Raw genomic sequence first — 22,036 nt, forward strand, 5'->3', positions numbered from 1 at the left:
GCTCTAATTCGTTACAAATCCGTTTGTCCAATATGGTGTCTTCAGAAAAGATGTTCCAATTCACATGCTTTATAGCATTGCAGAGGGCCACCACTGCTGTTGGTTATTTGCGTAAATTTTTTATTTCATACCGCCCTTCAAGGTGAATAGATCATTGATATTTTCTTCTCAAAAGAAAGCCCAAGAAATATCCTTCAACATCATGACTCTAAAATGTAGTTTTTAGGTCGAAAACTAAAAAACGCACGTTTTGGGGGCTTCTGAACCAGTGTGCGTCGCTTGCATTCGATGGCGAGTTTTGCAGTGTCAACCACCGATTGAATGGCACCCAGAGTAGACCTGTCTAAAAGCCGAATTGCTCACTCGATAATCCTCCTACCTCCTCCACGTACGGCGACAGCCTGTTCAGGATCAACTTCTCCAGTAGCTCCCCTACCGTGTCTATTAGATAGATTGGTCTGTACGCTGAGGGGTCTCCTGGTGGTTTACCAGGTTTCGGTAACAGGACCAAACGCTGTCGCTTCCATATATCCGGGAATGTCCGCTCGTACAGAAACCTCTGCACGGCTAACCTAAACATGTTCGGATTAGGCATTATGGCTGCCTTCAACACCATGTTCGGGATCCCGTCCGGATCAGGTGCTTTACTCGGATCGAGAGACTTTGCCACCGTCATTAGCTCCTCTACCGTCACCCTCGCCATTGCTTCGTTATTTGCTCCTACCCTCGCTGCTGGCGGCCAATGGGTTGGGCCGTGGTGCGGGAATAGTGCTTCGATTATCGTCTTCAGCCTCGTTGGACATCGCTCGGGAGGTGCCAGTGCTCATCTTGTTTTGGCCATCACCACCCTATAGGCGTCTCCCCATGGGTTCGAATTGAGGCTCTGGCACAATCTGTCGAAGCAGGCTTTCTTGCTTTCTTTAATGGTTTTGTTTAGAGCCAGTCTCGCTGCTTTGAATTGCTCGATGCGTTCCTCCCTCACTTCCGCCGAGCGTGTCCTTTGCGTTTTTCTTCTAGCCCGGAGGCAGGCTGCTCGGGCTGCAATATGCTCGCTCCACCAGTATACCTGTGGTCGACAATTCCGCGGTCGTGCCTTCCTCGGCATGGTAGCGTCGCATGCTCGTGACAGAACCGCAGCCAGTTCATCGCCACTTTCCGTGTTTTCCTCTAGGCGCAAAGCTTCACTGAAGGTTCTACTGTCGAAGTGGGCGACTCTCTTTGGCTCGCTGCTTATCCTGTACCGGATAACACTATGGATATAGCCGTCGTCGTCCCTCCACTACAGGACACCGGTCAAACTTGGACTGCAGAATGTTCCATCTATTATCGATTCCACTCCATTTCGCTAGAAGGTACTGCGGGAGCCGTCATTTCCTAGTACGACGTCCAGCTTAGCTAAGGCCTCTAGTAGCGTTTGCCCTCTCCGGTTAGTTAGGCGGCTTCCCCATTCCATCGCCCACGCATTGAAGTCCCCTGAAATGACTACTGGCTTGCGACCTGCCAGGTCTGATGTCAGCCGATCGACAATCTGGGTGAATTGCTCTATCGGCCACCTTGGCGGCCTTTTATCTGGTTGAGGTTGAGCTGCGATACTTGCACGGCCTCCTCGTACTAACACTCAACGAGCAAGCAGGCCCAGCCATGACGTGGTTGTATATCTGGTTCCTGATCGCACATAGCGTACACGATGGCGCTTTCTCGCACCTGTGCGCCTTATGACCCTCTTCGCCGCATCGCCTTCATAGGTTACTCCTATACGGCCATTTGCACGCCCACGATTTGTGTCCCCCTTCGAGGCAGCGGAAACACTGTCTTTCTGTCCGTGTGTATGTATGTATGTGTGTATGTGCGTGCACAATTGCTATAAAAAATAGCTGATTTTTCATTAATTCTCAACCGGTTCTCTCGTAACAAATTGCATTCGACAGAGAATAAAGCGTAGTTGAGTACTTTTGAATTTCATAACGATTGCGCATACCAAAAAAGGTTGTATATTAAAATAGTTATGAAATATAGTGATTAAGTTTAAGCTTGCTTTAAAATGCTGTAGAATCAACTCATGCAAGCTCATCAACTCGATTTAGTACACAACTTTAAAACAACAAATGGGACTCTTGCTTTAATAGCATGCAAGTTAAGATGCATAACGTCGTAACGCTTCTACAGGTATAAAATAGCTCGAATGAAACACGCACGCTTATAATACTAAAGATCAGATCATTTAGAAATGCGGCACTTTCAAATGCGTGTATTTTTGTAACTTCTAGTTTGATTGGAAAACCTTCTAAGAATAGAACAAAAGTTTTATTATTTTATTTCATATAAATGAATGAAACGAATCATGAATCGTTATTTCAAAGAAATTCTCGCAGTTTTCTATTGATGCCGCTTGTCAGTCGGCGCACACCTTCTCCACTCATGATTTTGGCTAGCCGATTACACCAATTCTTCATACGGCCAATGTCAGTGGTGACTGCTTCCTTCATCTTTAGTTTCTGGTTAATAATCACCCAAAATTACTCTATTGTATACAACTGAGGACAATTTGATTGACTCAGTTTTTTTGGGATAAACTAGCCTTCACTATTGTAGTACCATTGTAGCACTTCCTTGCTACAATGGCTGCTGGCTAAATCTGGCCAAACGTAAATTGGCCATCATGGGACTGAATCAAGGGTAAAATCCGGCTTTTGATGCAGATGGACTTTGTAGGATTGTGCATAATTATTTTTCGTTTCTCTTCCTGCATGGTGAATATTTTGAAACCACGTTAGTTTAGAACTGTGAAAAAATAGACCGAAAAGAACGGGGGTCCCGTTGCGTAGTTGGCTACACGTTCGCCTTATAAGCGGACGGTCATGGCTTCGATTCTCAACCCCTTCACCAACCTTCGTCCAGTCACTGGAAAACGTGTTTAGCGGATGGGGCTATGGGGGACGCCCGTCTACAGTCAACTGCGACATTTGACCCTCACGCCACACACCGTCTTCTTGCACACCGCCAAAGATGGTCCTAAGCACCCGTCTCTCGAATACTCCGAGTGCTTGCAAGTCCTCCTCGAGCATTGTCCACGTTTCATGTCCGTAGAGGACAACCGGTCTTATAAGCGTCTTGTACATGACACATTTGGTGCGGTGGCGAATCTTTTTCGACCGCAGTTTTTTCTGGAGCCCGTAGTAGGCCCGACTTCCACAGATGATGCGCCTTCGTATTTCACGACTAACGTTGTTGTCAGCCGTTAGCAAGGATCCGAGGTAGATGAATTCCTCGACCACCTCGAAGGTATCCCCGTCTATCGTCACACTGCTTCCCAGGCGGGCCCTGTCGCGCTCGGTTCCGCCCACAAGCATGTACTTTGTCTTTGACGCATTCACCACCAGTCCAACTTTTGTTGCTTCACGTTTCAGGCGGGTGTACAGAAGGGCAGTTCAAATTTCAAAAATGTTCGAAAATTCCAACTCCCATATGTCTATTAGCATCATTTTGATAATATAGGAGTCCTGGCAAAATTTCAGGCAATTCGGTGGCCATTTAGGGGTGGCGCGAAGTCAATTTATGTTTATATGGAAATTTGTATGGGAAAAACTTAAAATTTGTTCAAATCCCCCTACAGCTTTTAAATCGTGATGAATTCAAATAAACATCCCCAACCTCCATTTTTGGAATCTATTTGAGTTCAACCAGTGGGTAACTCATTAATTTTGATTTATATTTCCACTGCTACGTTGAGGCTAATTACACAATTTTAGCCATTTATCCCATATTCACACTGTCAATAGAACCGTTCAATCCACTCAAATCTGATGTGTTATCCGGAGGTCTCATTTATATAGATTCCAAAAAACGAGGTTGGGGATGTTTATTTGAATTCATCACGATTTGACAGCTGTAGGGAGACTTGAATAAATTTTACGTTTTTCCCATACAAATTTCCATATAAACATAAATTGACTTCGCGCCACCCCTAAATGGCCACCGAATTGCCTGAAATTTTGCCAGGACTCCTATATTATCAAAATGATGCTAATAAACATATGGGAGTTGGAATTTTCGAACATTTTTGAAATTTGAACTGCCCTAGTGTACAGTTCTGCCACCTTTGCAAATGTTCGGCCGCGATGTCCATGTCATCCGCGAAGCAAATAAATTGACTGGATCTGTTAAAAATCGTACCCCGGCTCTCCGCATGACACCTTCTAGCGCAATGTTGAACAACAGGCACGAAAGTCCATCAGCTTGTCTTAGTCCCCGGTGCGATTCGAACGAACTGGAGTGTTCGCCCGAAATCTTCACACAGTTTTGCACACCATCCACCGTTGCTTTGATCAGTCTGATAAGCTTCCCAGGGAAGCTGTTCTCGTCCATAATTTTCCATAGCTCTACGCGGTCTATACTGTCGTATGCCGCCTTGAAATCAATAAACAGATGATGTGTTGGGACGTTGTATTCACGGCATTTTTGAAGGATTTGCCGTACAGTAAAGATCTGGTCCGTTGTGGAGCGGCCGTCAACGAAGCTGGCTTGATAACTTCCCACGAACTCATTCACTAATGGTGACAGACGACGGAAGATGCTCTGGGACATCACTTTGTAGGCGGCATTAAGGATGGTGATCGCTCGAAAGTTCTCACACTCCAGTTTGTCGCCTTTCTTGTAGATGGGGCAGATAACCCCTTCCTTCCACTCCTCCGGTAGCTGTTCGGTTTCCCAGATTCTGACTATTAGTTTGTGCAGGCAAGTGGCCAGCTTTTCCGGGCCCATCTTGATGAGCTCAGCTCCGATACCATCCTTACCAGCTGCTTTATTGGCCTTTAGCTGTTGAATGGCATCCTTAACTTCCCTCAAGGTGGGGGCTGGTTGGCTTCCATCGTCCGCTGAACTGACGTAGTCATCTCCTCCACTGCCTTGACTTTCACTGCCTGTACTCTCCGCGCCATTTATATGTTCCTCGAAGTGCTGCTTCCACCTTTCGATCACCACACGTTCGTCCGTCAAGATGCTCCCATCCTTATCCCGGCACATTTCGGCTCGCGGCACGAAGCCTTTGCGGGATGCGTTGAGCTTCTGATAGAACTTGCGTGTATCTTGAGAACGGCACAGCTGTTCCATCTCCTCGCACTCCGCTTCTTCCAGGCGACGTTTCTTCTCCTGGAAAGGCGGGTCTGCTGTCTCCGCTTCCGTCTATAACGTTCCACGTTCTGCCGGGTACCTTGCTGCAGCGCGACCGCCCGCGCTGCGTCCTTCTCCTCCAGAATCTGTCTGCACTCTTCGTCGAACCAATCGTTCCGTCGACTTCGACCCATATACCCGACGTTGTTCTCCGCTGCGTCGTTAATGGCTGCTTTGACTGTATTCCAGCAGTCCTCAAGAGGGGCCCCATCGAGCTCATCCTCTTCCGGCAACGCTGCCTCGAGATGCTGCGCGTATGCAGTGGCGACATCAGGCTGCTTCAGTCGCTCTAGGTCGTACCGCGGCGGTCGTCGGTACCGAACATTGTTGATGACGGATAGTTTTGGGCGCAGTTTAACCATCACCAGATAGTGGTCAGAGTCGATGTTAGCGCCACGATATGTCCTAACGTCGATAATGTCGGAGAAGTGCCGTCCATCATTCAGAACGTGGTCGATTTGTGATTCTGTTTGCAGTGGTGATCTCCAGGTGTACCGATACGGGAGGCTGTGTTGGAAGTAGGTGCTGCGAATGGCCATATTCTTGGAGGCGGCGAACTCAATTAGTCGTAGGCCGTTTTCGTTCGTCAGCCGGTGAGCGCTGAACTTTTCAATAGTCGGTCTAAACTCCTCCTCTTGGCCAACCTGAGCGTTCAAATCTCCTACGATGATTTTGACGTCGTGGCTTGGGCAGCTGTCGTACTCACGTTCCAGCTGCGCGTAGAATGCATCCTTATCATCATCAGTGCTTCCGGAGTGTGAGCTATGGACGTTGATTATGCTGAAGTTGAAGAACCGGCCTTTGATCCTCAACCTGCACATTCTTTCATTGATCGGCCACCACCCGATCACGCGCCTTTGCATATCGCCCATCACTATGAAAGCTGTTCCCAGCTCGTGTGTGTTGCCGCAGCTCTGGTAGATGGTATGATCACCTCTAAACGTTCGCACCATTGATCCCTTCCAACAAACCTCCTGCAGCGCTACGATGCCGAATCCACGGTTCTTGAGCACATCGGCAAGTATGCGTGTGCTCCCGATGAAGTTGAGAGATTTGCAGTTCCACGAACCGAGTTTCCAATCGCTAGTCCCTTTTCGTCGCAGTGGTCTTCGCCGATGGTTCCGGTCCGTACTCTCTTGTTGATTGTTCGTTGCTTATGATTTTTTAAAGGCTGGCTTGCAGGGCCTGACACCAAACCCCTAAATTTCCGGAGGACCATTCCTCCTTATTTCCGGTGGACCATGGTGCACAGTTTCACTTAGAGTCCCTCGCTGGCACTCGGACGATGATCAGCCGCCCCTAACATGGAGAACAGACGCTGTTGTGAGCCGATCCTGACATGGAGAACAGACGCTCAATAAGATTTGCACCTCCGGAGAGGAGCAAACCCCCGCTTCCCTGTCAGCATACGACCATAGTTTCCACCGGGGTTGGTTACCCGATCTTCCCTAAGGTTGCTCGTATCCCGGCCAGCACCACGGGGAGGTAGGGATAGGAGTTGCTGGGTAAGAGGCTAAGGACCGCGAGATTGGGTCTATTTTATTCCTTCAGGTACGCGAAGTACCACCCGGATAAAAATTTACAGTATCTTGTATGACATAACCCATTGAAATACAATAGATTGTGTGGCAAACAATACAAACTATTGTATGCTTATTGTAAAATGTTCACGGTTGTAAAAGATCTTTATTGTACGTACATTAAAATCACAATATATTTAAATGTTTCCGATATATTTTATTATATTTTTATTGTTCGCTTATGTTTAGTATTGCTCATCAAAAACTAAACAATTTTTAAAAGTATTCGGTTTGGATGATCTGGAAATCCGTCTAATGTTATTGAATTAATATAATTTTGGAATATTTCATGGATTTATTATATTGATGAAATAACAATTGAAAACAATAAAATTACAATAGCTTTGTTTGTTAAATGAATAAAAATGTTATACCGGTTCTCAAGTATATATTTTCATATTGCAGGTCTTGTTGCAGGTCTAGAAATGTTTTGCAATAAAAATTTGATTTCAAAAAAATGAAAGGGAACAAAAACTTTTGCTTATAATTTACTCGGAGAATGGCTGGATTCATTTGACCGTGTACAGTTTTGTTTATAATTAGTGAAGAGATGAAAATAATGAAACTGTATGGTGCAGAAAGTGTTTTTTCATTGCAGTTTCTGCTGCTGAGAAAGCGGTAGATCACTATGGCTTCTGTACCGTGGTGAGTATCTAAAATGTTGAAGCGCGTTAGAGCATCATTATTTGGCGCGAGTATTTTGATCACTCTCACTGTACTGTCATTTTAGATTAGTCACTCTTTTTCGCATCGGTCACTATTTTCGGTATTTTCGGTTATCATTTCGGTGGCTGCATTCCGTATCGGTGACGTTCGACGTTTGATAGTTCATCAAATAGTAGCGCTGTTATTTGGTCAATTTGGTCACCTGTCAGCTGCGCTACTGTTTTAGCAGCGCGTTTAGTAGCGACCGATAAAGTGTCAAGTAATGATACTGCGCTGACAAACGGCTTATACTCACCACCGGTAATCGTAATCTTATACTACAAAAGTTCAATGTACATAATGAACGCAGTGGTTCATCCCGAACAAAAAATAAATGAAAATTTTATCATCATAGTACCTGATGACATGCCTGGTCACATGTATCCTTGTTCCTTTACAGAAATGAAGCTTATGATAAATAAAATACTGCTGCTTGCTGGTCACTGATTGAAGATCGTTCAGTGGCTACCATTGGCCAATATCACCAACGGAATATAATAAGAACTGATGCAGGTAATTTTTTATTTTCTTCTCGACGTATTTTTTCTAATAAAACTGACGTTCTTTTATAATTTACATTTTTCACAGGTTTATATCTATTCGGAACAAAGTTAGTACACTTTTTAAACCGATGTTGGATTTTTTCCCAGATACAGGTAACGCACTTAACTTTGAAAGTAGTGCGCTGGATTCGTCTAAAGATATGCTAAACAACCGGAGGAAAATAAAATGATATGTAAAACAATTAATTGTATTGTATTTTTATTGTAATATTGGAGTATAATGTTTTATAAATCCTGTTTTATTCCTATTGTAAAACAATAGAAACAGTAATTGAAAACATTTAAAACACAATGTTTTCTATTGTTTTGTCGCTCGAAATCATCCCATTGAAGAACCGTAAAATCAATTGTTTTGCTCCGAATTTTGTATGGAAAATTTTCGATTTTTTTATTGTAAAGATACATAACAACCCCCCTTTTTAATTGTAAAAGTCCCATTTACCATTCATTTTATCGTGGAAAACCATTATTTCTCATGTGATTTTATTGTCGAAATTCCATCATATTCAATGGTAAAAATTATGTTTTAAATGGTGTTGTAACAACAAAATTTATGATATTTTAATGATATTTTTTATCCGGGCAATGGTACGCTTTACCCAGCATTTGCCGTACCCAACATGTGTAAGTGTATGAAATGTACGAATGTATATTATGGAAATAAAAATGACGCTGTTCTAATCGAATAGTAGTGAAAGATATGATCAGCTCAGTGATGCCTAATGGGCGAATGAGCTATAAAAATATATTAAAAAAAAAGACCGAAAAGAATGGTTTACTAATTATTAAACTCTGTGAAAACTTGCATATCCGACCACTATCTCTAAAATGAAGCGCCCCATTTCTAAATGATCTAAGCTTTATAAGCTATTTTACGAAACGAGTGAAATTACAGGAGACCTAACACTTTTCATACGGAACACTTGCGAAAATGAAACGAAATGATGATGATGATGACTGCCATGCAAATTACCAAAACAAAACTCCGAGCAATCCACTCAATTGATGGTGCAGTCTCGATCAGCTGATCGAAACTGTCTCATAAAATGGCGTATACTTGGTATGTTTGTAAATACATTTTAAAAATACAGTAATATCCCGATTTATCGCCCTCCTGGTGATTTATGGTGTGATAAAATAGGAAATGTGGCAAAACAAAACCGGATTTTTTTTAATTTAAATATTTTAATTTGTTTCATAAATATGAATAGGAGGTAGACAAAATTGGGGAGTGACAAAATCGGGTCAATACTGTAATTCAGCATTTCAACTAATTTTCCGATAATGTATTTGATTGATTAATGATGTTGTTTAATAATGCACGAGAAATGCATAATCACTGCTAGGTGGACTAATCTGTGGACTGGTAAAGTAAAGTACAGTTGGTACCTTATTTTTTTGTAAAACCATTATATATAGTATGTGAAGTACATAGTTTTGTACTACATAATGACAATGCGGTGCACTTGAAAATGCGAGTATTTTTAAATTTGGATTCCGTGAGGATTGTCCTTAAAGACGACATTATCTACTCCTTTCGCCTTAAATCGGGCAGACGCATCCCTTTAAGGATCTTTTTTTCGCTTTATACCAAGCAAACGTGCCCATTTCAAGAAAGTAATATCTCCTCACTTTGCCTAAGACCGTATTTTTTAAAAGAAAGCATTGCCTTCTTTCGTTGTTGCAAACCACAATATAAAAGAATTGAGACTGAGTTACTAAGCACTAGTCAGGGAAGATCCATAAAGTACGTCACGCATAAATTGGCGATTTTCGACCCCCCCCCCCTCTTTGTCACACTTTTTGTTTCAAAGCTCTAAAATTTTTGTATGAGCGTGACGTACTTTGTGGATGGCCCCTAAATAAATAGAATTCAATAAATATTTCAATGGTAATTATTCAAACAAAATTCTACCAAATGGAATTCCGCGAAATTTCGTTCGGAGAATTGGTACATTCCGCGGCAGAGATGCATTCTGAACACTAGAACGCGTGTTCGAACTCAAAACGTTCTGAACACAGCACACTGTTCAAGAGCACTGATATAACATCCCAAGTAACAAATTCAAAACCATATGAATTTATTCATAATTAGTAATGGTTTTAAGAAAGATTTTAAAATCTTCTTCTTCTTCTTCTTATTGGCATTACATCCCCACACTGACAGAGCCGCCTCGCATCTTAGTGTTCATTAAGCACTTCCACAGTTATCAACTGCGAGGTTTCTAAGCCATGTTACCATTTTTGCATTCGTATATCATGAGGCTAACACGATGATACTTTTATGCCCAGGGAAGTCGAGACAATTTCTAATCCGAAAATTGCCTAGACCGGCACCGGGAATCGAACCCAGCCACCCTCAGCATGGACTTGCTTTGTAGCCGCGCGTCTTACCGATTTTAAAATACATGTATGTTTTAAAAGAGTTTTCAATAAGAAAATGGCGCGTTCAATTTTATGATTCTTAAAATAGTATTAGAAATCTCTTTAATTGAACAATAAAAACAAACATTGATCTAGCGCTGATGCTCTTATGAATGTTTTTAAAACATTCTCCTAGATGCATTAAAAGTTTGAACAATAAGTCCAAATGAATGTTTCTTATAGAGTTCCTTTGGCACACTGGGATAAAATACAACTTTTCCATAAACTCACATTAAAACCACAACAAAAGCTTTTGAGTCTCAGTTAAATTTTTACGTTCTGGCATAAAACTAATTCATATATGTCAAACATGGAACCCAATCGATGGAAAAAATCAAGTCAAGTCGATCTTTCAAATGAAAAGTACACGATAACGTATAAAATAGTAAATTAGATACAATTCCAAAAACCGTTAATTCTTCAATAATAAACACTAGAACAGTTGGATGATGAGTTACTGCAAACAGGATACGAAAATGTCAACCGGAACGAAGAAATGCTTGCAGACGCAGTACATCTTCTTCCATTTATCGTCCGGCATCGATGACTCCAACTGGCACAGTTTTCCCACCAGGTGTTTTTTCGGCCAACGGAGGATGCTTTTTGATTCCCACCCACTGGGGATGACACCGAAACAGATTTTTTTTTATCATCAATTCCTCCCGATGTATTGCTTAATTTATGGCCGGGAGGATTAAGGCTAGTGAAAAGGGTTTTGGTTTCAGTGACTCGGGTGAGCTCTTCTATGACACCCATCCCCACACTACATGAGTTGCAGATTTCCGTTTTGCCCACCTTGGACCACCTTAAAAAGCTAAATATGAGCTATATATATATAGAGTTATGAGATACTTTATTTAATTCGCAAACAATAATTATTATTAGCTTTAAAATGAACAAATATTATTAAAAATTTAGATTTCCGGTACCAATGGAAACCCAAAACCAAAACAAACAGCTGTCAAAATATTCACAGATAACCCACTCTTATTCAAGAGTGCCATAAAGGCGACGGTACTGGTAATGGGTTTAAACTAGATATAACGATTTTAACAAAGTTTTTTTCAAGAGGAAATTGTTATATTCAAAACTGGATTAATTTGTAATGGTTTTATTCAAAGTAAAATGGTGCCTTTGCTATTTTACTTGACTGAAAATCAACAACCATATTGGAAATTTTGGATTGGCTAGAAACTATATTGCAAGTTACAGCTCTTATAGGCTGAATTTCATTGTAACACCAATCCATGTTACAATGAACTCTTTCATAAATTTACTATATATGAACAATTTTTGCGTTAGAGTACAAGAGCGCTTTGATTATTGTAATATTTGAATAATCATTTTTCCGCAATATTTTCAAAGCACTAGTCCATTTTTCATAGTTTTACGTAAAAATCGACAGTAAATTTTGAAGCGCAAGTTTTTTCTTTGTATTTTTAAAATAAAATTTGCAAACATATGAAATGTATTATTGGTTTTTAGAGACATGGCGACATGAATTTTGCGTGAAATATTTACATTTTATTATTCTCTATGATTCCCCTTTTTATTTTATTAATAAATATAATTAGGTCTGAAGCATTCTCAAATAAGAGTATTGTAAAATAGTTTGTGGTTAAAATGACTTTGAAATAGTTTTATGGAGGATTAGAAAACCATGAGAAATACGTTTTGCATAGATCTGAATAGTTTTAAGATATTCTTATTCTATTTCTTCCCAACTTCTACAAGTGGGCCAAATTGAGCTTATAGATGATGTATGCTTAGTTTATTAAGGTGTTGAAAGAAGATTTATTTCTGGTTTTATCAAGTGGTACTTACACTCTACTTCAGATGTGCCTTCAAGCAATATTTGTTACTTGGGATAGCAACTTGTATCCTAGGAAAACCAATTCAAGCGACGGCATGCTACACACTTTTCGGTAATGGAACACGTGAGCAGTCTTGAAATTGCTTGCATAGAACTTGAACTTGCTTGACTTCCGGCTACCATGATTCTTTTGAGATTCGGCTTAAAAACGATTAATAGGCCCATAACCTATTGTGTCTTCAAAGCGAACTAATTGAAACAGCTTGTTTGTTTCACGTGTGGCTAATAACTAAAAAAAATCACCGGAATTCTTTTTAGTCGTCTCCGCTCTTTTCTTTCTATTGGCAATATAGCGTCTAATGTGAGATTGTCACCTCGCAGCTAAGTGTTCCTTAAGCACTTCCACAGTTATTAGCTGCGAGGTTTCTAAGCCAAATTATCATTTTTGCATTCGTATATCATGAGGCTAACACGACGATACTTTTATGCCCAGGGAAGTTGAGAAAATTTCCAAACCGAAAATTCCTAAATCGAACCCAGACACCTTCAGCATGTTCTTGCTTTGTAGCTCCATATGTTAGCGCAGCTCTAAGGAGATCCCTTTGTGTCTACATGAGACGTTATTCGAATTCATGGAATTTCCACGGGGAATTTTTCTGAACCTCCACTGAAAATTCTTCAAAAATTCTATTTTGTATTTTACGTTATATTTTTTTTTAATTTCTTTATTATAGTGATTTTTCAAAAATTATAGAGTTCATCACTTAATATTTTTTTTTTTTACGTTAAATGTTTTTTTTTACTAAAATACGAAATGGCACTGGTTTCGTGCTCAAAGCTTTTCACACCTACAGAAAACTCATTGGACTTAAAAAATGTCCTCAATGAGAGTATCTATCCCCTTTATTATTTTTCCGAAAAAAATCACAATGATATCATTTTAATTGGCTTCAATATATCGGATTTTCGGACTGTTGCACTTTTTACAATATGCGAATTCTGGTGTTATGAAAGTTGAAGCGAGTTGTGGAAGGTTAAGCACTTCCACAGTTATGAACTGCGAGGTTTTTAAGCAATAAGCTACAATTTTTGCGTTCGTATCTTTGCGTTTGCTTCTGAACTTCCACTAAAAATTCATCCAAAATTCTATTTTGCATTTTATGTTATATGTTTTCTTACTAAAATATGAAATGGCTCTTATTTCGTGCCTTAAGCCTTCCATAGGTACCATTGTTTTGCACATAGGACCAAAATAGATGCGATAAGGTGAACAACCGAAACAATCCAAGTTGAAGCAGTAACCAATAAGTATTGAATTGATCCTCTTTGGATCCCCATTTCAATTTGTAATGATTTTATGAGTATCATTGAAGAAATTCAAAGCTGCTCCAGCCACAACCTAGACATTTCATTCTAAGTCGAATAGACGTTTTGGCATAATCGTTTTGATGTTCTTAAATCCGCAACTCTTCCTAAATAGCCTGCACTTGCTTTTAAAATACAATATATTCGGATCACGTACGCCTATGCATCACCCCGGGATGGCGCAAGACACGTCATTCGTGCGTTTGGTTACTCCTCGGACGCTAGCAATCCCGAAGCGGTGGTGATCATCCAACGATCACCTAAACTAATATCCATCGTTTATCTGCATACGCGCACACATATTTACACGTTAATATCTGAATCGGCTCGCAGCGTACGGGTTGGGAAAATCTGTCGCGGGAAATCTTTCCATCGCCGGCAGGTCATTCTGGCAGACCAGATCAGGCCCGCTCGGACTTGCCGCTATGTTCCGGTGCATGCTAGTTGCTTTCGTTCTACAGGCGCGAACTGACGCGAATGCTGCGAACTTTTATTGAACGCGCGAACTATTTTTTCCCAGAAAACTTTTCTTCTGGCCATTTCATTCGTTTGTGCTGCTGGAAATCAAACACGCATCCTACTGACCGATCAACGCTCATCCACCAGCTACTGATTGGTAGCACAGTGTTTCAGTTGAAATCATAGTTCATCTACAAGTTCTCAAACAACAACTTCTAAAAGAACACAACATCATGCTATTATTGTAAGAAGATCGCTTCAAAATGTTCTGGAATAGATCCACCACAATGCAATCCAGCCAACAACCACCGGCCGGCAAAGTGTCATTGTTGCCTTCCCTGAATAGCCGCGCGAAATGGGTCAACATCGCTTTTCCCGGCGCTGCTCGGGTTCGAGTTTATTTTTACCTTCTCTACCCGATCGACGGTGATGCTCCGAGAAAACGCCATTACCAACCAACCAACACCGACATCGACGAGGACGACCACCGGTTGTTCTTTTGGAATGCATGTGTCGCGACATGGCAAATGGAGGCAGCCGAGCGATTCGTGCGGAACGTAAGTGCCAGGCCAGCTCGAAGAAAGTCCTCATAAAGCGAAAGACGCAGGGGAGTATGGCGTGAAACGCATTGGAGGGGGAAAATGTTTCAGCATGGGATAATTCGAAGAAACATCAAAATAATAGTTTTTCACAGGGAGGATAATTTATTTACCAAATTGATTTAATGTGATTCAGTCAGTCAGTGAGTCAGCAAAAACTCGAAATTTGTTGTGGAGAAGATCTATCGCATGAGAATAGATTCAGAATGAGACACTGCAAAGAGCTTTGCATTTAAAATTTTGACAGTAAAAATGCGTGGATGTTTGAGAAGAATTGAAAAAGATCCTTCTTTTCGGTACTAATTTTAAAATAAAATCTTATGAACTGTAATTTCGAGCCAGACCCAGTATATGTCAAGTAAGAGATCGACTTTGTACGTTGATAATCGACACAAACGTTGTATGTTCTCAATTTTTAACTACTGGGAAATGTTTTTTTTTCGCGTCCATTGTACCACCTTCCTCTATATGAAAATTTGGATGACGATTAGCATGACGGTGTTGGTAGTAGTGTATTCATTCCACCGACCCACTGCCACCCACCGTTTGCAGTTCACGGGGCACCACATACTTGAGTGATGAATACATATCTCATGCTTCCACTTGGCTTGATCTGTTCGCAGCTTAGTTAGCAGAAAAGAACAAATAGGCACCCACCAACGCCGCGCTCAGGGTGTGGGAGTACTGAAATAGGTTTTTTTCCTTTGCGCTCAGGCTTGAATGGTACGGAAGGTTTTTTTTGTTGGAATCTATTTCAAATTTACAATGGAGGCGCCGAATTCTTTTTAAATCGACGGAGTTCATGGCGTTTTCTTCATTTATTCAAAAATAAAGATTTATGTCTGTAGAATTCGGTTTGATGAAAATGTTCAAATTTAAAAAAATACACTGTATATTGGAACAAATTCATAATGAGCAACAAGCAATTAAAATCATTAGTTGTTTCAGTATTATTCATGCGTACAACATTCTGTGCAAAAAAAATCCAAAATACGTAAAAGGGGACGTAACTATGGCGTTTTTTTTAAAGAAAAAAAATAGACCTTTCAGAAAGTAAAAGTGTAGAAGGAATATTTTTTGACAAACAATCCTATTCATATTTTTTATTTCGGTCTTCTTTACCGTCATCGGGTAAAGTAATAATATATAATTAGATTACCTAATAACTTTCCCCTAAAATCAAAGCTGTTCATTTTCGATGAAATTTATTCGTTTGATGATAATTTGAACTACGTACAAACAAGCTGAAAACCCTATTAACGGTCACGTATGAGGAGCTCCTAGTACACAGAAAAGTGGCTTGAGTTGGAAACTAACCGGGCGACTAGATACTTCGAATTGTTCTGGTAAGATCTAATTTGTTTCTAGAAAGTTTACCATGAATCACTTACACCGATTTACGTCCAATTAGCCCCACAAATGGTTTTAAAATTATTCGAGCTACCGAATTTTGATATTTTGTAAATTTGCGGTGCCTGGTTATATTTAATTGAAGAGAAAACGCATTTAACAGGCTAAATAATCAGAGGCTTACACTACAACCACAATTAATAGAAATGGTTACTAGGGTAGTGTGGTTACTATGGGTATAATACTTCATTTTTTTTTATTTATTTCGTTATCTGCCTACCGTTTTGACTCAAATCCCGAACATGACTCATATTCAGAACGTCTTAGCGCCCTAAAACTAAAATTTTCATCTGTTTTCCATTCATTCATTTCATTTATTTAGTTAACATCTAAACAGATAACACTGAATCAACAATTTGACGCCACAATGCTCGGTTCGAGGCCGCATCTCTCCATCCTCGGATACGCCCCACGCTCGCCAAGTCGTTCTGCACCTGGTCTGCCCATCTCGCTCGCTGCGCTCCACGCCGTCTCGTACCTGCCGGATCGGAAGCGAACACCATCTTTGCAGGGTTGCTGTCCGGCATTCTTGCAACATGTCCTGCCCATCGTACCCTTCCGGCTTTAGCCACCTTCTGGATACTGGGTTCGCCGTAGAGTTGGGCGAGCTCATGGTTCATTCTTCGCCGCCACACACCGTCTTCTTGCACACCGCCAAAGATGGTCCTAAGCACCCGTCTCTCGAATACTCCGAGTGCTTGCAAGTCCTCCTCGAGCATTGTCCATGTTTCATGTCCGTAGAGGACTACCGGTCTTATTAACGTCTTGTACATGACACATTTGGTGCGGTGGCGAATCTTTTTCGACCACAGTTTCTTCTGGAGCCCGTAGTAGGCCCGACTTCCACAGATGATGCGCCTTCGTATTTCACGACTAACGTTGTTGTCAGCCGTTAGCAAGGATCCGAGGTAGACGAATTCCTCGACCACCTCGAAGGTATCCCCGTCTATCGTAACACTGCTTCCCAGGCGGGCCCTGTCGCGCTCGGTTCCGCCCACAAGCATGTACTTTGTCTTTGACGCATTCACCACCAGTCCAACTTTTGTTGCTTCACGTTTCAGGCGGGTGTACAGTTCTGCCACCTTTGCAAATGTTCGGCCGACAATGTCCATGTCATCCGCGAAGCAAATAAATTGACTGGATCTGTTGAAAATCGTACCCCGGCTGTTACACCCGGCTCTCCGCATGACACCTTCTAGCGCAATGTTGAACAACAGGCACGAAAGTCCATCACCTTGTCTTAGTCCCCGGCGCGATTCGAACGAACTGGAGTGTTCGCCCGAAATCTTCACACAGTTTTGCACACCATCCACCGTTGCTTTGATCAGTCTGGTAAGCTTCCCAAGAAGCTGTTCTCGTCCATAATTTTCCATAGCTCTACGCGGTCTATACTGTCGTATGCCGCCTTGAAATCAACGAACAGATGGTGCGTTGGGACCTGGTATTCACGGCATTTTTGAAGGATTTGCCGTACAGTAAAGATCTGGTCCGTTGTCGAGCGGCCGTCAACGAAGCCGGCTTGATAACTTCCCACGAACTCGTTCACTAATGGTGACAGACGACGGAAGATGATCTGGGATATCACTTTGTAGGCGGCATTAAGGATGGTGATCGCTCGAAAGTTCTCACACTCCAGTTTGTCGCCTTTCTTGTAGATGGGGCATATAACCCCTTCCTTCCACTCCTCCGGTAGCTGTTCGGTTTCCCAGATTCTGACTATCAGTTTGTGCAGGCAAGTGGCCAGCTTTTCCGGGCCCATCTTGATGAGCTCAGCTCCGATACCATCCTTACCAGCTGATTTATTGGTCTTTAGCTGTTGAATGGCATCCTTAACTTCCCTCAAGGTGGGGCTGGTTGGCTTCCATCGTCCGCTGAACTGACGTAGTCATCTCCTCCGCTGCCTTGACTTTCACTGCCTGTACTCTCAGCGCCATTCAGATGTTCCTCGTAGTGCTGCTTCCACCTTTCGATCACCACACGTTCGTCCGTCAAGATGCTCCCATCCTTATCCCGGCACATTTCGGCTCGCGGCACGAAGCCTTTGCGGGATGCGTTGAGCTTCTGATAGAACTTGCGTGTATCTTGAGAACGGCACAGCTGTTCCATCTCCTCGCACTCCGCTTCTTCCAGGCGGCGTTTCTTCTCCTGAAAAAGGCGGGTCTGTTGTCTCCGCTTCCGTCTATAACGTTCCACGTTCTGCCGGGTACCTTGCTGCAGCGCAACCGCCCGCGCTGCGTCCTTCTCCTCCAGAATCTGTCTGCACTCTTCGTCGAACCAATCGTTCCGTCGACTTCGACCCATATACCCGACGTTGTTCTCCGCTGCGTCGTTAATGGCTGCTTTAACTGTACTCCAGCAGTCCTCAAGAGGGGCCCCATCGAGCTCACCCTCTTCCGGCAACGCTGCCTCGAGATGCTGCGCGTATTCATCTGTTTTCCATACTGGGAATCAAGATTACAAAAGAATTCAAGCTCGTATGGAGAAAACTACACAAATAAAGCTAAAATGGCCATTTGAAATCGATTGTTCGGAATATGAATTATGTTCGAAATTTGAGTCTAATCGGTACTTGGATCCCTATTTGTTCATGTTCGTAAAATAAGTGAGTCTTCAAAACGCATTTTGAGTTGAAAAATATTATTTTGATTGCAGCTTTGCAGATTGCTACTATTGCAAAGCTTTTGCAATAACTTTCAAGCCCATTGTCCGATTTGGATTTCAAAAGGAAAAAATTGGGAAGGATTCATCGAATGCATTTTATTGTGCGCAAATTGGTTAAGGGTTATAAGTGCCTAATAAATGAATGACCTTTTCGCACACCCACACATACAAATACGGGTACATGCACACACAGCATCGATCCAGTTCGCGATCGACGATCGGGGGAGGTAAAACGGGCAGGGGTCCTGTTTGAGCTAAATCGTTACAAATTTGGCACTATGGATCTTATTGCTTGCTTCAAATTATGAGTGCAACATGTTTTACATTTAAATAATGAAAACTAAAGGCTATATAATTGCTCCACAAAAGAAATTTCGATAGAAGGCTTGCAAATCATTGTTTTCTCCAAAGACATCACACGCAAAAAACCGTTCATGAATTCGTGAACTAACGAGTTCACGGTGTATGTTTTCGGGAACAACAGTCACGGATTCGGGAATACAGTCACGTTTCCTGGAACGTTCTGAAAAACGCTAATGGTATTTCCGAATCCATGAATTAAATCACGGTGTACTTTTGCTGGTTCACGAATTCGGTAACGCTTTTTTGCGTGCATCACTGCTAGGTGGATTAATCTGGGTTTTTAATGTATTTTAACTCTAATTGCCAAGCCCATAGTCCGATCTAGCCAATGTTCAATAGGATAAAATGGGACATGATTCGCCGTTGAATGTACCCTGTTGCGAATAAATCGGTTTATATAGAAAAACAAAATGCATGTCAATAGGAAACAATGGGACAGGATGTTGCGTTTAATGCAACTTGTAAATCGATTGAGGGTAAGTGCATTAAAATTGAGCTAGACTTTTTTCTAATAAAAGTATTTCAGCCATTATTTCTGAGCCCATAGTCCGATCAGGCCAATTTTCAGGGAATCAATATTCGAGCAACGCCTAACAATATACCCTTTGTCGTCAACAGAGCTTGTTACTGATGCAACGTACACACTAGTCAAGCAGTTTAAAAAACATTAACTCCGCCCCCAAGAAAACGCTTCGGTTGCTGCTTTGTTTGAACGTGTGTGAAGTTGTTCGAACAACCATTTGACAGTTGGCGGCTCGGTTGGAAAAAAATTCAAATGGTTTGATTTTGGTTTGAGTTGTCGAGGGTGGAGTCAAGGTTTGCCGAATATGTTTGACCATTTGTAGTGAAGTTGCACAAACCCCCATATATTTTTTGATGGTTGGTGCTCAAGTTGAGGCTTCAGTCGTTCGTGTGTGATATTGTTAGTCGAATAAATTGATTGTTCGTGCCGCTGTTGGTAAAACTTGATTGATGTTTGAATAAACGAGAGGTAGAATCAACGTTGGTCAAACTGCTTGACCGTGTGTACGTTCCATGACAAACGCACCTCGCAACAAGCCTTTGTCCGAACCCAAACACAATATGACAAGAATCATTTGGCTTGCATGCTCTGCAAAATAACGGGATGAAAAGATAGCATCAAAATTGTCTTTTTTTATGTTGCTGACAAAAAAAAATCGGATCTTTGTCATTATTATCTCCGACAAAAACAAAGCTTTGTCGTTTGTTCCCTTTTATCGCTTGTTTCGTATGCGCATCCAAGAAAAATTGATTCCTTTTGATGCATTTTACGCCAAAACTATATTAAAAAAAAAATTGTTCTACAAAATTGTTCGAAAAAGTAAGGCCATCATTATTTATTTATTTATTTCGTCAAACATAATGTAGACAACATTAAAAATTCATAACTATTACCTACATTACATTGTGGGCCTCGTGGCCGTGTCCAAGATTTTTTTATGTACAGGTTATCCGACTTGTCAATATCCCCAACTCAGCCATCTTGGATTTTTGTATGGAATTTATGCTGGTTTGTTTACGTTTTGCACTGAAAATGTATGTTTCCCCCCCGCGCTGGTTATTCCCATCTACTGACGAAGTCGGATAACCTGTACATGAAAAAATCTTGGCCGTGTCCCTGTCTTTTCTTGACATTAAGTCTTAGTAAGCTTTTGTTACACCATATTTTCTGGTTTGTTGATTTTTATCGAAACCCCACCAAATTTGTATTTTGTTCGTAAAGATGTCATTGTCAATAGTATTTTGATTTCCATAATTAGTATCATATCGTCCGCATGAATAAGGATTTTAAGATGCTTAAGAATAAGAGAAATATCGTTTAAAAACAATACAAATAGAAGAAGTCCTATATGCGAGCCTTCGGAAACCCCAGATGTTACTTTGACTGGAAGCCACTTATTCTTCTTCTTCTTACTGGCTTTATATCCCCACACTGGAACAGAGCCGCCTCACAGTTTAGTGTTCATTAAGCACTTCCACAGTTATTAACTGCGAGGTTTCTAAGCCAAGTTACCATTTTTGCATCCGTATATCATGAGGCTAACACGATGATACTTTTATGCCCAGGGAAGTGGAGACAATTTCCAATCCGAAAATTGCCCAGACCGGCACAGGGAATCGAACCCAGCCATCTTCAGCATGGTCTTGTTTTGTAGCCGCGCGTTTTACCGCACTGGGCTGAGCTGGAAGCGACTGTTTCCCTTCAAATCGTACTAGGTATTTGTTGGCGGTCAGTTGAATACGATTCATTCCACTTAAGAAGTCTCATATCAATTCCCAATTTCTCAAGCTTGAAAATCGTCATTGGAATATCAAGTCTATCGAATGCTTTGCTAAAGTCTGTGTAAAGCGCCTCAACATGACTACCTTTGTCCATAGCATTCAATGAGTAATTTACAAATTCTAAAAGATTGGTAGTAGTTGATCGTCCTTTAAAGAACCCGTGTTGTGCATCTGTTATTCTATGATTTATTTGGTTGAACATCCTTCTATTGATGATTGATTCAAAAAGTTTAGGAATACATGAGATAATGGCCACTCCACGATAATTTCTAATATCATATTTTTTGCCCTGATTCAAAAATGGGAATTAGAAAAGACTTTCTTCCATTCTTTTGGAAAGCTACTAGTTTCTAAAGATAATTTGAATAACCAAAATAAAGGTGTCGTAAATTCACTTGAAAACTTTTCCAAAAAACATTGGTGAAATTCGAAAAACCTGGAAAATATGCTTACGTGATGAGGGTACGATCCCCTGCAGCACATTCAATGTTAGCTTGATATTGCAAAATATTGTTGCAATAAAAAAATAGGGTGGCTCATTATACAAAAATATCTATTTTTTTATTTCTCTGAATAATGACATGTAATGTTCTACAAAAATGTAGCGCAACTTCTTCTATA

The 22,036-nt window shown here is 41.3% G+C and overlaps 1 long non-coding RNA gene across 1 annotated transcript; it reads left to right on the forward strand.

Annotated features, from left to right (window-relative positions):
• Positions 1-6,985: 6,985 nt before the first annotated feature.
• Positions 6,986-8,174, forward strand: LOC134216528 (uncharacterized). Its single transcript, XR_009980708.1, has 3 exons — positions 6,986-7,394; positions 7,855-7,967; positions 8,043-8,174. It is a non-coding gene; the product is annotated as an uncharacterized LOC134216528 (long non-coding RNA).
• Positions 8,175-22,036: the final 13,862 nt, after the last annotated feature.

Source organism: Armigeres subalbatus, chromosome 2 (genome assembly GCF_024139115.2).
Source record: "Armigeres subalbatus isolate Guangzhou_Male chromosome 2, GZ_Asu_2, whole genome shotgun sequence".
NCBI classification, from domain to species: Eukaryota; Metazoa; Arthropoda; class Insecta; order Diptera; family Culicidae; genus Armigeres; species Armigeres subalbatus.